The sequence below is a fragment of the Oncorhynchus mykiss genome, chromosome 7, assembly GCF_057628025.1.
Source record: "Oncorhynchus mykiss isolate SJ-2025 chromosome 7, ASM5762802v1, whole genome shotgun sequence".
Classification (NCBI taxonomy): Eukaryota; Metazoa; Chordata; class Actinopteri; order Salmoniformes; family Salmonidae; genus Oncorhynchus; species Oncorhynchus mykiss.
In genome coordinates this window covers 71342606-71356782 of record NC_143028.1, presented here as the reverse complement: position 1 = coordinate 71356782, position 14177 = coordinate 71342606, and the positions used below count along the sequence as shown (strand labels likewise).

The following is a 14177-nucleotide window of genomic DNA, read 5'->3' as shown; positions in this document are numbered from 1 at the left end:
AACAAGGTGAGTGGAGTTTAGACCAAAAAGCTTTATTTTTGTCTCATCAGACCACATGACCTTCTCCCATTCCTCCTCTGGATGATCCAGATGGTCATTGGCTAACTTCAGACGGGCCTGGACATGCGCTGATTTGAGCAGGGGGACCTTGCGTGCGCTGCAGGATTTTAATCCATGACGGCGTAGTGTGTTACTAATGGTTTTCTTTGAGACTGTGGTCCCAGCTCTCTTCAGGTCATTGACCAGGTCCTGCTGTGTAGTTCTGGGCTGATCCCTCACCTTCTTCATGATCATTGTTGCCCCACGAGGTAAGATCTTGCATGGAGCCCCAGATCGAGGGTGATTGACCGTCATCTTGAACCTCTTCCATTTTCTAATAATTGCGCCAACAGTTGTTGCCTTCTCACCAAGCTGCTTGCCTATTGTCCTGTAGCCCATCCCAGCCTTGTGCAGGTCTACAATTTTATCCCCGATGTCCTTACACAGCTCTTTGGTCTTGGCCATTGTGGAGAGGTTGGAGTCTGTTTGAGTGTGTGGACAGGTGTCTTTTATACAGGTAACGATTTCAAACAGGTGCAGTTAATACAAGTAATGAGTGGAGAACAGGAAGGCTTCTTAAAGAAAAACTAACAGGTCTGTGCGAGCCGGAATTCTTACTGGTTGGTAGGTGATCAAATACTTATGTCATGCAATAAAATGCTAATTAATTACTTCAAAATCATACAATGTGATTTTCTGAGTTTTTGTTTTAGATTCCGTCTCTCACAGTTGAAGTGTAGCTATGATAAAAATTACAGACCTCTACATGCTTTGTAAGTAGGAAACACTGCCGATTTTGCAGGTTATCAAATACTTGTTCTCCCCAGTGTGTGTGTGTGTGTTTGTACATACATACGTACATACGTACATACATACATACATACATACATACATACATACATACATACATACATACATACATACATACATACATACATACATACATACATACATACATACATACATACATACATACATACATACATACATACATACATACATACAGTGGGGCAAAAAAGTATTTAGTCAGCCACCAATTGCAAGTTCTCCCTCTTAAAAAGATGAGAGGCCTGTAATTTTCACAATAGGTACACTTCAACTAGGACAGACAAAATGCGAAAAAAAACCAGAAAATCACATTGTAGGATTTTTAATGAATTTATTTGCAAATTATGGTGGAAAATAAGTATTTGGTCACCTACAAACAAGCAAGATTTCTGGCTCTCATAGACCTGTAACTTCTTCTTTAAGAGGCTCCTCTGTCCTCCACTCGTTACCTGTATTAATGGCACCTGTTTGAACTTGTTATCAGTATAAAAGACACCTGTCCACAACCTCAAACAGTCACACTCCAAACTCCACTATGGCCAAGACCAAAGAGCTGTCAAAGGACACCAGAAACAAAATTGTAGACCTGCACCAGGCTGGGAAGACTGAATCTGCAATAGGTAAGCAGCTTGGTTTGAAGAAATCAACTGTGGGAGCAATTATTAGGAAATGGAAGACATACAAGACCACTGACAATCTCCCTCGATCTGGGGCTCCACGCAAGATCTCACCCCATGGGGTCAAAATGATCACAAGAACGGTGAGCAAAAATCCCAGAACCACACAGGGTGACCTAGTGAATGACCTGCAGAGAGCTGGGACCAACGTAACAAAGTCTACCATCAGTAACACACTACGCCGCCAGGGACTCAAATCCTGCAGTGCCAGACGTGTCCCCTGCTTAAGCCAGTACATGTCCAGGCCTGTCTGAAATTTGCTAGAGAGCATTTGGATGATCCAGAAGAAGATTGGGAGAATGTCATATGGTCAGATGAAACCAAAATATAACTTTGTGGTAAAAACTCAACTCGTCGTGTTTGGAGGACAAAGAATGCGGAGTTGCATCCAAAGAACACCATACCTACTGTGACACATGGGGGTGGAAACATCATGCTTTGGGGCTGTTTTTCTGCAAAGGGACCAGGATGACTGATCCGTGTAAAGGAAAGAATGAATGGGGCCATGTATCGTGAGATTTTGAGTGAAAACCTCCTTCCATCAGCAGGGGCATTGAAGATGAAACGTGGCTGGGTCTTTCAGCATGACAATGATCCCAAACACACTGCCCGGGCAACAAAGGAGTGGCTTCGTAAGAAGCATTTCAAGGTCCTGGAGTGGCCTAGCCAGTCTCCAGATCTCAACCCCATAGAAAATCTTTGGATTGAGTTGAAAGTCTGTGTTGCCCAGCAACAGCCCCAATACATCACTGCTCTAGAGGAGATCTGCATGGAGGAATGGGCCAAAAGACCAGCAACAGTTTGTGAAAACCTTGTGAAGACTTACAGAAAACGTTTGACCTCTGTCATTGCCAACAAAGGGTATATATCAAAGTATTGAGAAACTTTTGTTATTGACCAAATACTTATTTTCCACCATAAGTTGCAAATAAATTCATAAAAAAATCCTACAATGTGATTTTCTGGATTTTTTTTTCTTCTCATTTTGTCTGTCATAGTTGAAGTATACCTATGATGAAAATTACAGGCCTCATCTTTATAAGTGGGAGAACTTGCACAATTGGTGGCTGACTAAATACTTTTTTGCCCCTGTGTGTGTGTACATATACATATACATGTGTGTGTGTGTGTGTGTGTATGAGCAATGACAGCGGGGCATAGGAAAGGTGCAATAGATGGTATAAAATACAGTTTATACACAAGTAGTTAATTTACTGACTGCTACACCCCAAAACAAATCAGCTTTAAAATGTTGCTTTAACAATGACGGGGAGGTCGTCATTGTAAAATAAGAATTTGTTCTGAACGGACTTGCCTAGTTAGATAAAAAGATAATATACTGTAGTGAAGGCCTTGTGCCAGAAATAGTATGTAGCAGTGGAGGCTAGTGAAGGGAGGATGCTCATAATAATGGCTGGAACAGAGCAAATGGAATGGCATGAAACACCTGTGTTTTGAACTATTTGATACCATTTCCACTCCAGCCATTACCACAAGCCGTCCTCTCCAATTAAGTACCACCAACCTCCTGTGGTATGTAGCCTACAATCCTTGAACTTGCCAACCTTCGTTCTCAGGGCGACAGAGAGAACTTCTATCTGTTGTCCTCTATATTTGCTAGTCGGGACATTAGCATGGAATAGCCCGAGGTGTCTGGCTTGGCTTGGCGCAGGCTGGGCTAACCTGTGGGAAGCTGTTGAGAAGAGGTCAGTGTGACTTTGTTGTGTGGTGGCTTGGCTCCTCCCCTCGTCCTCCTCCAGTTATATTGGCAGACTCCACCACCTCCAGCTGATCAATGGCAGCTCTTAGGCAGCCGGTATTAACATTCCTCCCATAAAAACTTACATGGCCCGAGCTCCGGCCAGGCCATCTCGTTGCAAGTAGGTGTTCACGGATCCCGTCGGGCTATAACCCCAGCTGTCAAATGTTAAAATGTCCAACGCTGTGTTTGAGTTGGGACAGAGCGAGAGGAGGGAAATACAGTTGGTGTCTGGTTCACGCCGTGCCCAGCAGGAACAAAGCTTAGAGAGGGAGCTGTTAAACAATGAAACCTTTTTATAGCATAAACTCCCCTCTCCCATTTCAGATGATTGGGGTGTTCTGGTGATGGACGTGAGGCATTGTTTACAATAGACCAGCTCAACTTGACTGAATGAAGGGGGTGGGGTCTGTGCTATTTGCATTTTTCTTATGTGAACCACTGGCTAACAATAGATTTCAGTCATGGTTCATCACCTACCCACCACACTCTTTGTCAAGTCATGTTGGTAATGTTTTGATATAATGACTGAAGGCTGTAAAACAGGACAAAGTGTGTTAAAACGCTTATCTTCGTTAGTGTGATTTATGTTATTATGTTATGTTTGTCTCATAGCTTCCCAACTACTGAAAAATATCTCTTAAAAAAGCAGTAAAGACCAAATCCTAACATCATGCTGATCAGTGTATGATTTATTGTAAAGTTAGTTTTTCTCACGTAAAGCCAAGGCCATGAGTAATTGTCTGGGATCCAGTCAGTGTGACTGAACATTATTTCCCTGGTTTAAACTACAGATTCACTCTTCAAATGTGTTGTAATTGTGTTTGGTCATGTTAACAGGGAAACCTAGTGTATTTGTTGTTTTTCTTACCTAAATGCCCTAGTTGCTACGCCACCACAAAGAGGAGAGTGAATTATTTATTTCCTACAAAGAGGTCTAACTTGTCCTAAAAAGCACTTTCTATGAAGCTTGAATTCCTTATTGCCAGTATTTTGGAAACACACACACACACACACACACACAGAGAGCATCGGATGTGTTCAGCACAGCTGGCCAGCTGGGAATTCTGGTAGCAGAGAGCGACTGTCAGGACTCAGACATCACATGCGTATACTTTAAAAAACACACATATACACACTTGGTGCGTACTTCTTGCAAATTCACAGTGTTTAATGGACACTAGTTTTGGTCTCTGACCATCAAAGTGTTACAAGGTTTGTGCAAAGTGAACTCTTGTTTATGTCTTCATGTGCAAATATACAGGCTGGGTGGAGAACATAAACATGAGAAAGAACCTTGACCTATTCTTCCGTTATGCCGTTATTTTTGTACAGTCCAAGCACGCAGTCACAGTTTCGGTCGAGCACATTCCACAGATTTAGGGGGTTAACCCAAAAAATGTAAAGAAGTGGGTTGAAAATAAAAACACCCACTTGTTGTGAAGACGAACACATAGATCTCCGGGGGCTGAGATACAATGAAAGGCTTTTTATTGTTTGCCTGTGAATGTAGCTGGCATGGTCATTGGCAGGTCATGTTTCAGTGTATGGGCCATAGTCTCTGTATACTCTGAACTGTCTGTTGGATCCAGCAAAGTTAATTGATCTATTTTGTACTCAGGAGGACAGGTTAGTTATAGCTGAACTGACGCCAGTGGGTTTGAGTCAGATGTCTTGACTGTTGTCCACAGGACAGAATTCTACAACATTTGCCTTTTTATTGAATCTTCACTTGAGCAATGAGTGTTGGGACAAGGCATCATTTATGAGGGTGTGGTTGTTGACCTTGTGTGTTGAAATAGGACTGCACTTGTTTGTTACCAGTCAAGGTGAAGAAAGCACTGTGTTACCAAAATGTTGGTTATTAGGTTTACCCATTAAATAGTGTTGGTGATTAGGTTTACCCATTAAATAGTGTTGGTGATTAGGTTTACCCATTAAATAGTGTTGGTGATTAGGTTTACCCATTTAAATAGTGTTGGTGATTAGGTTTACCCGTTTAAATAGTGTTGGTGATTAGGTTTACCCATTACATAGTGTTGGTGATTAGGTTTACCCATTACATAGTGTTGGTGATTAGGTTTACCCATTAAATAGTGTTGGTGATTAGGTTTACCCATTTAAATAATTGGGAGCATGTATAGAGTGTGCAACTTTCTTTTTCTATAGTTTACCCTTCGTTAGTCAGCTTCTCTAAAACATTTCGGTGTGCGTCAGCTAATGCTTTCTACCAAGGCCGGGATAATACCAGCATCGCAATACTCATTAGTATCGTGGCAAGGAAACAAAAACTGATTTAATTTCTTTAGGAAAACAGCCCTAATGTTGGAAACAAACATTGTTTTCATCAAGTCACATTTATTTTCCAAGCTATAGTGTACACTATTTTACATACAACGGGTTTTCCAAGCTATAGTACACACTATTTTACATACCACAGGTTTTTCAAAGACCAAAGAGTTTTGTGTGCTTTGTGTTGACATTTTTTGCCATGGAAAAAATATTGCCATCCTGGTTTCAAAACATCCTTACTTTTTACTAGATCACTCAAGGCGAAGACGCAACAGTAGTATATTATCAATGCTTATCAACGGTAACCAACAATTGAAATGCTATTTCTAGAGCTTACAGACATCACTGGAATAGCCACTTGCTCGATGACCCTGAACCTCCCCCATTGAGCTTCGACAGTCAATCCGTTTCCCATCGACTGCACGCCACAAATTGATTGTCCTGACACTCCCACGACCACATGTCCTAGATAGCAGCAGTCTGTCGACAAGCGTGGTCTCATTTTACTAGGAGTCTCTCGTTACTACTGGTCTCAATGACTAGAGCGATGGCTCTTTGATTCCTCCTCCAAGTTTTGACATTCAAACATTATAATGGAACATGTGCTGATCTTAACCTCAAGCTTGAGGAAATGGTTTATCACAATGTCTGCACCCTATTTATCAAGTCAATGTATTTCAAAAAGCCTATATCATCTTGGTTGATGCTGCTGCTGCAAACAGTCATTGGTCAGACATACTTGGCCTTCAAATGATCAGATTTGACTTGAAAAGCAGCTTACTGCAGCGTTTGATGACTGCGGATATGAACAATCACCTCAGAGGCTGGAGAGGCATCTTCCCATGGATCTTCTCTCCTCCCCTGTTCGTTCAATCAAGTGGAACAAATCATGGAATGTCCTTCATTTAACTTTCTGATTAATTAGCTGATCTTGGCTCTAAAATAGATCCTTAATCTACTGGTTTGTTCCAATCTGTTGGTTTTCATTGAGATGAACGTTTTGGGGAAGTGAAGAGTGTAGGATAACTCTGTGGGAAAGAAATAAACACAGTGAGAAATATGAAGAGGGAAATTCTAGTCGCACCGTCTCGTATTTGTTAGCCCATAAAATACCGGTGTTGAATGAGTTGCTTGTTGACATGAGTCAAGTTGCTAACAACGCTAGACGGCGTGAACATACTAATGATGATCATTTTGAAGCAAAGTAACAAACATTTCTCAATCTGTAAGCCCAAGAAAAACGCCTGAAAACGCCTGAAAACGCCTGAATTCAGATGAAATTTTGATGCAACAAAAACTTTTGAATCAGGAACACAATGTGCTTTTGTTCGAAAACCGTAGGACCAACTTTCTCTGCCCCCAGTCATCATTACTAGTCACTAAATTGTCATGCTAGAAAGGACCAACCCTGGAAATATCGTTAGAACTGATTTGCCATATTTTGCAGAGACTGTGGTCAGGCCGCTAGAGAAAGGCCAATGTGTCACCCACTGACACATTGTACGTTGAGGATTTCCATCCACACCGGTTACCCTTAGCTGATGATTTATGACATCCGTGTTAAACGAATGAATGTTGTCTAAATCCTGCTTTGATTTTGTACTTCAATATGTTTCCTGCTGCACTTGTCTATGCGTAGTCACTTTACCTTCGTGTATAAATGACCTGGACTAACCTGTACCCCCACTCATTGACTCGGTACCGGTATCCCCTGTATATAGCCGCATTGTTCTTTACATTTAAAAAAAAAAACGTTTGTTTATTTAGTAAATATTCTCTTAACTTTATTGTCCTAACTGCATTGTTGGTTAAGGGCTTGTAAGTAAGCATTTCACGGTAAGATCTACTCTTGATTTTGATTTGCAGATTTAGCATGCTGCTTGGAACATGACTGGAATCATATGCGATGAACCAGAATTCTGTGTTTGGTTGTAGGCCAGTAAGGCCAGGGCCTGACAAAACAAAATCGCATGAACAACTCTGTTTTTTTCACTCCGTAGACTCTGGAATGGCTCTCTGTTATCTCTGGGAGATGTGTGGAAGACTGTCAGACAGGCGGCGGGGACGTCCCGGCCCATCAAGCATGTAGAGAAGGGGGAGGGTCCGAGAGACCATTGAGGCGTGGAGCAGAGGGTGGGTGGGGTGGGACAGCTAGAGGGACATTGACGTCTCATCCTGGGAGTTAGAAAAGTAGGCAGGTGAGACCTAACTGATAGCCCAGGCGTGCGTGCGTGCGTGCCCTAGACTGCACATTAATGTGTTATTTTCCTCTTACTGAAAACTGAAACATGTTGATGTGAATGGGAGATTTTGCACACAAACACCACGTGTCATTGTCGGCTTAAAATGATCGGCTTACTCCCAGTGCGTGCCATTACAGATATGCAGTGGAAACTTAATGAAGTAGCCATACAAATATAGGCTAACTCTCATCATTTTGTCCTATTTTGACTGAAAACACAATTCAACCTAATGAGTTTGCTGTCATAGAAACTCATTCAGCCCCTATCTCATCAAAGTGAGTGGAGGGGCCCATTCTCTCCCAGTTCTTATTATGAAATAACATGAGTAATTCTGGTTAGTGCTTCACATGGCTTCATAATTAGTGCCCCAATGAACATTCTCTTTTTGATAATGTTAGTTAGGGAAGGAAGAAATCAGGATAGCATCAGCCACGTGCCAAGTGGCTGGAGAGGGTAAGGCCTTTTGGACAGGATGTTGTGAGGTTATATTTGGGACCCTTTTATCTTCTGCTTGACAGGGAAAATGAAAACAGTATATATTTTTTGTATTTAGTTATAGCCCCACCATGGCCAAAGAAGCACTGTCTGTGGTAGTTTTAAGAGCAACAGCTTAACCACTAAAGAATTATGGCATTGTTGGTTTTGCTATTTCAGGTTATTTATGTGTTAGGGGAATGTTTGTGTTCCAAACCCATCATAGAGGAAGAATAGACAAGCTGGTTGTGTGTGTGTGTGTGTGTGTGCGCATAGCTGGCCAATGTTTTTATAAGAACATCGTTGAGATTTATCTCATGACCCTTATAGTCAATGAACAGATCATATGCTCATTTTCAATATTTATTTAGTTTGCCGACGATTATGGGAACAATGTTTTAGAATGTCCTCTTTTGAAGTTCCATTTTCTCACAGCAGCCTTTATATTGAAGGTTTTGAAGTTGCTATGACGAATCCACATTTTCCCCCAGACTGTTTACAGCCAACTTGTTTCTGAAGTCCCGTGTGGTTTTCCCCCAGACTGTTTACTGCAAACTAGTTTTCTGAAGTCCTGTGTGGTGTGGCAGTGATTATTATTTTTGAAATTCTCTGTACGTCTGACCTGATTTACGTTGAGTTTGCCCCATTCGGCCCAGTTAAAAAAGGCCTTGTTTATTTGGAGCGCCGGTCATGTCGGAGTGGGCTTTTAGTACAATGAGTGTGATGTCACCCGCCCAAAGTGTGTATATATGAGGGAGGGTACAATTACCCCTCTGTTTAGTGCTGGTGACCCCCCCCCCCCCCCCCCCCCCCCCTTTTGGCAGGGGTAAAATGGGTCCAGTCCATTTCATGGCCACAATTGTACCCATTTTAAGGTAACTGTCCAGTGAAATTCTCACTCGTATCCAAATAAATAATGTTGTTGACGGATTTCTATACTCGTATTTGTGGCCAAAGCATAAATTGGAGAGGAAAAAACACTTCAAAAACCCCACCTCAGACTTGTTTCAGACTTGCTATTTCCTCATAGATGATAATGTCATCCTCTGACGAGGATGAGCTGGCCAAGCAGTGGTCTACTCGCATGACTATTTTTATTGACCCGGATACGTCCACACCATTCTGTTGTTGGGGTACCTCCACACCATTCTGTTGTTGGGGTACGTCCACACCATTCTGTTGTTGGGGTACGTCCACACCATTCTGTTGTTGGGGTACGTCCACACCATTCTGTTGTTGGGGTACGTCCACACCACCATTCTGTTGTTGGGGTACGTCCACACCACCATTCTGTTGTTGGGGTACGTCCACACCACCATTCTGTTGTTGGGGTACGTCCACACCACCATTCTGTTGCTGGGGTACGTCCACACCACCATTCTGTTGCTGGGGTACGTCCACACCACCATTCTGTTGCTGGGGTACGTCCACACCACCATTCTGTTGCTGGGGTACGTCCACACCACCATTCTGTTGCTGGGGTACGTCCACACCACCATTCTGTTGCTGGGGTACGTCCACACCATTCCAACACAGGATTGCTGTTTTTTTTTAACACTTCCAAAAAATGTAATTATTTCACGCATATTGCAATTAACCTCTCTGATCTCCCAAACCCGGATCCGGTATCGTGACTACAGCCTCAAGCTCATTACCATAACGCAACGTTAACTATTCATGAAAATCGCAAATGAAATGAAATAAAAATGCCATCTCTCAAGCTTAGCCTTTTGTAAACAACACTGTCATCTCAGATTTTCAAAATATGCTTCTCAACCATAGGAAAACAATAATCTGTGTAAAAGTAGCTAGCTAGCGTAGCATTTAGCGTTAGCATTAGCGTTAGCATCCAGCACGCAACATTTCAACAAAAACATAAAAGCCTTCAAATAAAATAATTTACCTTTGAAGAACTTCTGATGTTTTCAATGAGGATACTCTCAGTTAGATAGCAGATGCTCAGTTTTTCCAAAAAGATTATTTGTGTATTAGAAATAGCTCCGTTTTATACATCACATTTGGCTACCAAAAAAAAAACGAAAATTCAGTCCTCAAAACGCGAACTTTTTTCCAAATTAACTCCATAATATCGACTGAAAACATGGCAAACGTTGTTTAGAATCAATCATCAAGGTGTTTTTCACATATCTCTTCATTGATATATCGTTCTTGGACGCATGGTTTCTCCCCTATATCAAATGGAAAAGTACAAGCAGCTGGCAATTGCGCACCGAATTCCACGCAGGACACCAGGCGGACACTTGGAAAATGTAGTCTCTTATGGTCAATCTTCCAATGATATGCCTACAAATACGTCACAATGCTGCTAAGACCTTGGGGGAACGACAGAAAGTGTAGGCTCATTCCTTGCGCAATCACAGCCATATAAGGAGACAATGGAAAACAGAGCTTCAGAAATTCTGCTAATTTCCTGGTTGACACATCATCTTGGTTTCGCCTGTAGAATGAGTTCTGGGGCACTTACAGACAATATCTTTGCAGATTCTGAAACTTCAGAGTGTTTTCTTTCAAAAACTGTCAAGAATATGCATAGTCGAGCATCTTTTCGTGACAAAATATCGCGCTTAAAACGGGAATGTTTTTTATCCAAAAATGAAATAGCGCCCCTAGAGATCCAACAGGTTAATTCTAGGTCATATTTCATAAAAAATGTATTTTCTTTAACTTGGCAAGTCAGTTAAGAACAAATTCTTATTTACAATGATGGCCTACTGGGGAACAGTGGCTGCCTTGTTCAGGGCAGACGGACAGATTTCTACATTGTGAGCTCGGGGATTCGATCCAGCAACCTTTCGGTTACTGGCCCAACGCTCGAACCACTAGGCTACCTGCCGCTCCGATGACAGACTACCCCGGCCAAACCCTAACCCAGACGACGCTGGGCCAATTCTGCGCTGCCCGATGGTACTCCCAATCACGGCCGGTTGTGATAAGGCATGGAACCAAACCAGAATGCAGTGCCTTAGACCACTGCACCACTCGGGAGCCCACTGGACAGTTACATTAAAGTAGAACTGACAGCATTTTAGCAACATGAAATCTGTTCATATACACCCCCAGGGAGAATGTAACCCTCTTAGAAAATGATCTGACAAGCGAGAGCTTGAAAATGACATTATCTAAGTGTTCATTAATTATTCAAATGTTTGTGATTTACATATACTAAAGCATTTGTGAAAATAACTATAGCAATATAGAGTGGTGAATGTTTGGACAATTTAATAGACACTGCAGTAAATACAAGTTAATAAAAAAACGTCTGTCTCGTCCAGGACCGGAGTCTTCGCAGACCGGTGCACCATACCAGAGCTGCTGTAGCCTTTATGCAAACAAGCCATTTGCCACACAGGCCTGACATCATTCACTTTGAACTGAACTGTGTTTACAGGCAGTTAAAAACAGCGCGACTTTAAATCATTAGAATGCATTCACCAAAAACTACAAAATACACCTGACTTGATTTCTGCAAATATGTAAAACACCATGGGAGTCCCCTTACATTTGGAAAATGTACAGTCCTATTGATCAAACAAGTAGACTCTCTATCCCTCAGTTATGGACATCAACAAGATCAACAACTAATGCCAGCCAGATCAAGATGAGCTAAAACCTAACGAAGGAGCATTCGATTAACCGTCTCAAACGGTTTCAGGTAGTTGCCTGTCAACATTGCACTGGTAAACAATGGGGAAGCCTACTCATCCTTCTGCAGCTTGTCCCAACCAAGCACCCAGCTAACTGGCTAAAGTTGGCTAGCTAGCTACTTCCTGACACAAATGAGAGAACACCTTACTCTGACCATTTTTTTTCACCCTAGCAGAGCTGGTTAGCTAGGCTGTTTATATGTGATCTAGAGCATTCTTGACTAACAATTACTTTTTTTTGCTTATGTTTATTGACACCGGTTCATATTCAACCGGTGTTGCGTTTGTAAATTCATCAGTTCTTCTACTCTGTGGCACACTCAGACGAGAAACTGGGAATTTGATATTTCTGACTGATTGTCTGTTTCATATCTGCAAGGTAGTTAAAACACTGTCAGTTCCACTTTAAGTGTTAAAAGCATCCTGCTTAAAACCTCCATTAAAACCTCTTTGGGCTGAGATCCCGCGAACAAGATCGATATGACAACAGCCAGTGAAAGTGCAGGGCGCCAAATTCAAACAACAGAAATCTCATAATTAAAATTCCTCAAACATACAAGTATTTTACACCATTTTAAAGATACACTTCTTGTTAATCCCACCACAGTGTCCGATTTCAAATAGGGTTTACGGCGAAAGCGCCCCAAACACAAATTGATAGGTCAGAGCCAAGTCACAGAAAAACACAGCCACTTTTCCAGCCAAAGAGAGGAGTCACAAAAAGCAGAAATATAGATAAAATTAATCACTAACCTTTGATCTTCATCAGATGACACTCATAGGACTTCATGTTACACAATACATGTATGTTTTGTTTGATAAAGTTCATATTTATATCCAAAAATCTCAGTATACATTGGCGCGTTATGTTCAGTAGTTCCAAAAACATCCGGTGATTTTGCAGAGAGCCACATCAATTTACAGAAATACTCATCATAAATGTTGTTGATAAATTCAAGTGTTATACATGGAACTTTAGATAAACTTCTCCTTAATGCAACCGCTGTGTCAGATTTCAAAAAAGCTTTACCGAAAAAGCACACCATGCAATAATCTGAGTATGGCGCGCAGAGACCAAAACAACCCAAACAGATATCCGCCATGTTGTGTAGTCAGAAATAGCATTATAAATATTCACTTACCTTTGATGATCAGAATGCACTCCCAGGAATCCCAGTTCCACAATAAATGTTTGCTTTGTTTGATAAAGTCTATCCATTTATGTCCAAATACCTCCTTGTTGTTCAGTACACAATCCAAACTCACGACTTGCGGGCAACCCAGAGTCTTTTTATGATGTTTTTAACATAAATCTTCAATAATGTTGCAACCGGAGAATTCCTTTGTCTGTAGAAATGCAATGGAATAGAGCTCGCTCTCACGTGAACGAACGTCACAACCACTTACTCAAAGAGCCCTTATGAGCCCCTCCTTTACAGTAGAAGCCTCAAACAAGTTTCTAAAGACTGTTGATATCTAGTGGAAGCCTTAGGAAGTGCAACATGACCAATATCCCACTGTATCTTCAATAGGGAATGAGTTGAAAAACGACCAACCTCAGATTTCCCACTTCCTGTTTGGATTTTGTCTCAGGTTTTTGCCTGCCATATGAGTTCTGTTATACTCACATACATCATTCAAACTGTTTTAGAAGCTTCAGAATGTTTTCTATCCAAATATATGAATAATATGCATATATTAGCAACTGGGACTGAGTAGCAGGCAGTTTACTCTGGGCACCTCTGGGCACCTTATTCATCCAAGCTACTCAATACTGCCCCCAGCCATAAGAAGTTAAATTAAAGTGAATTTTGGTGTGTCACAAGTGCCTTTTCACAATTCAATCAAGCCCAACCCTACAGCCCTACAAAATACAATTTACTTCCTGTCAGAGGTAGTCAACAGCTGACAATGCAAGATGTGCACATAGTGTGGATCTGTGATAATAGTTTACACTATATAGCTATTCTTACTATTTCTGATAAGGTTATCTGTAGACTGTCTGCTTGACCTGAGGGACCATTGTTCTATTAATCCCTGAATGGGAAGTCTTATGGGGAGAACAAAAAAGATCTAAGACAACATTCTCAATTTCAGCCTCCACCAAACTGCATGAAGATAAACATTCAGGTCAAAACGATGAACCAAACAATATCCAATATACTGTAGATCCATTTGTCTTCATTCAGACGTCAACTCA

At 41.5% G+C, this 14177-nt stretch overlaps 1 protein-coding gene and 1 pseudogene across 2 annotated transcripts in view; one reads left to right on the top strand and one right to left on the bottom strand.

The window, feature by feature from the left end:
* LOC149982665 (uncharacterized) overlaps nt 1–9838 on the bottom strand; it is a 46826-nt pseudogene extending 36988 nt beyond the window's left edge.
* The window catches only part of LOC110529031 (plexin-B1), a 176750-nt gene that overhangs the window by 23905 nt on the left and 138668 nt on the right, over nt 1–14177 (top strand). The window lies entirely within an intron of this gene.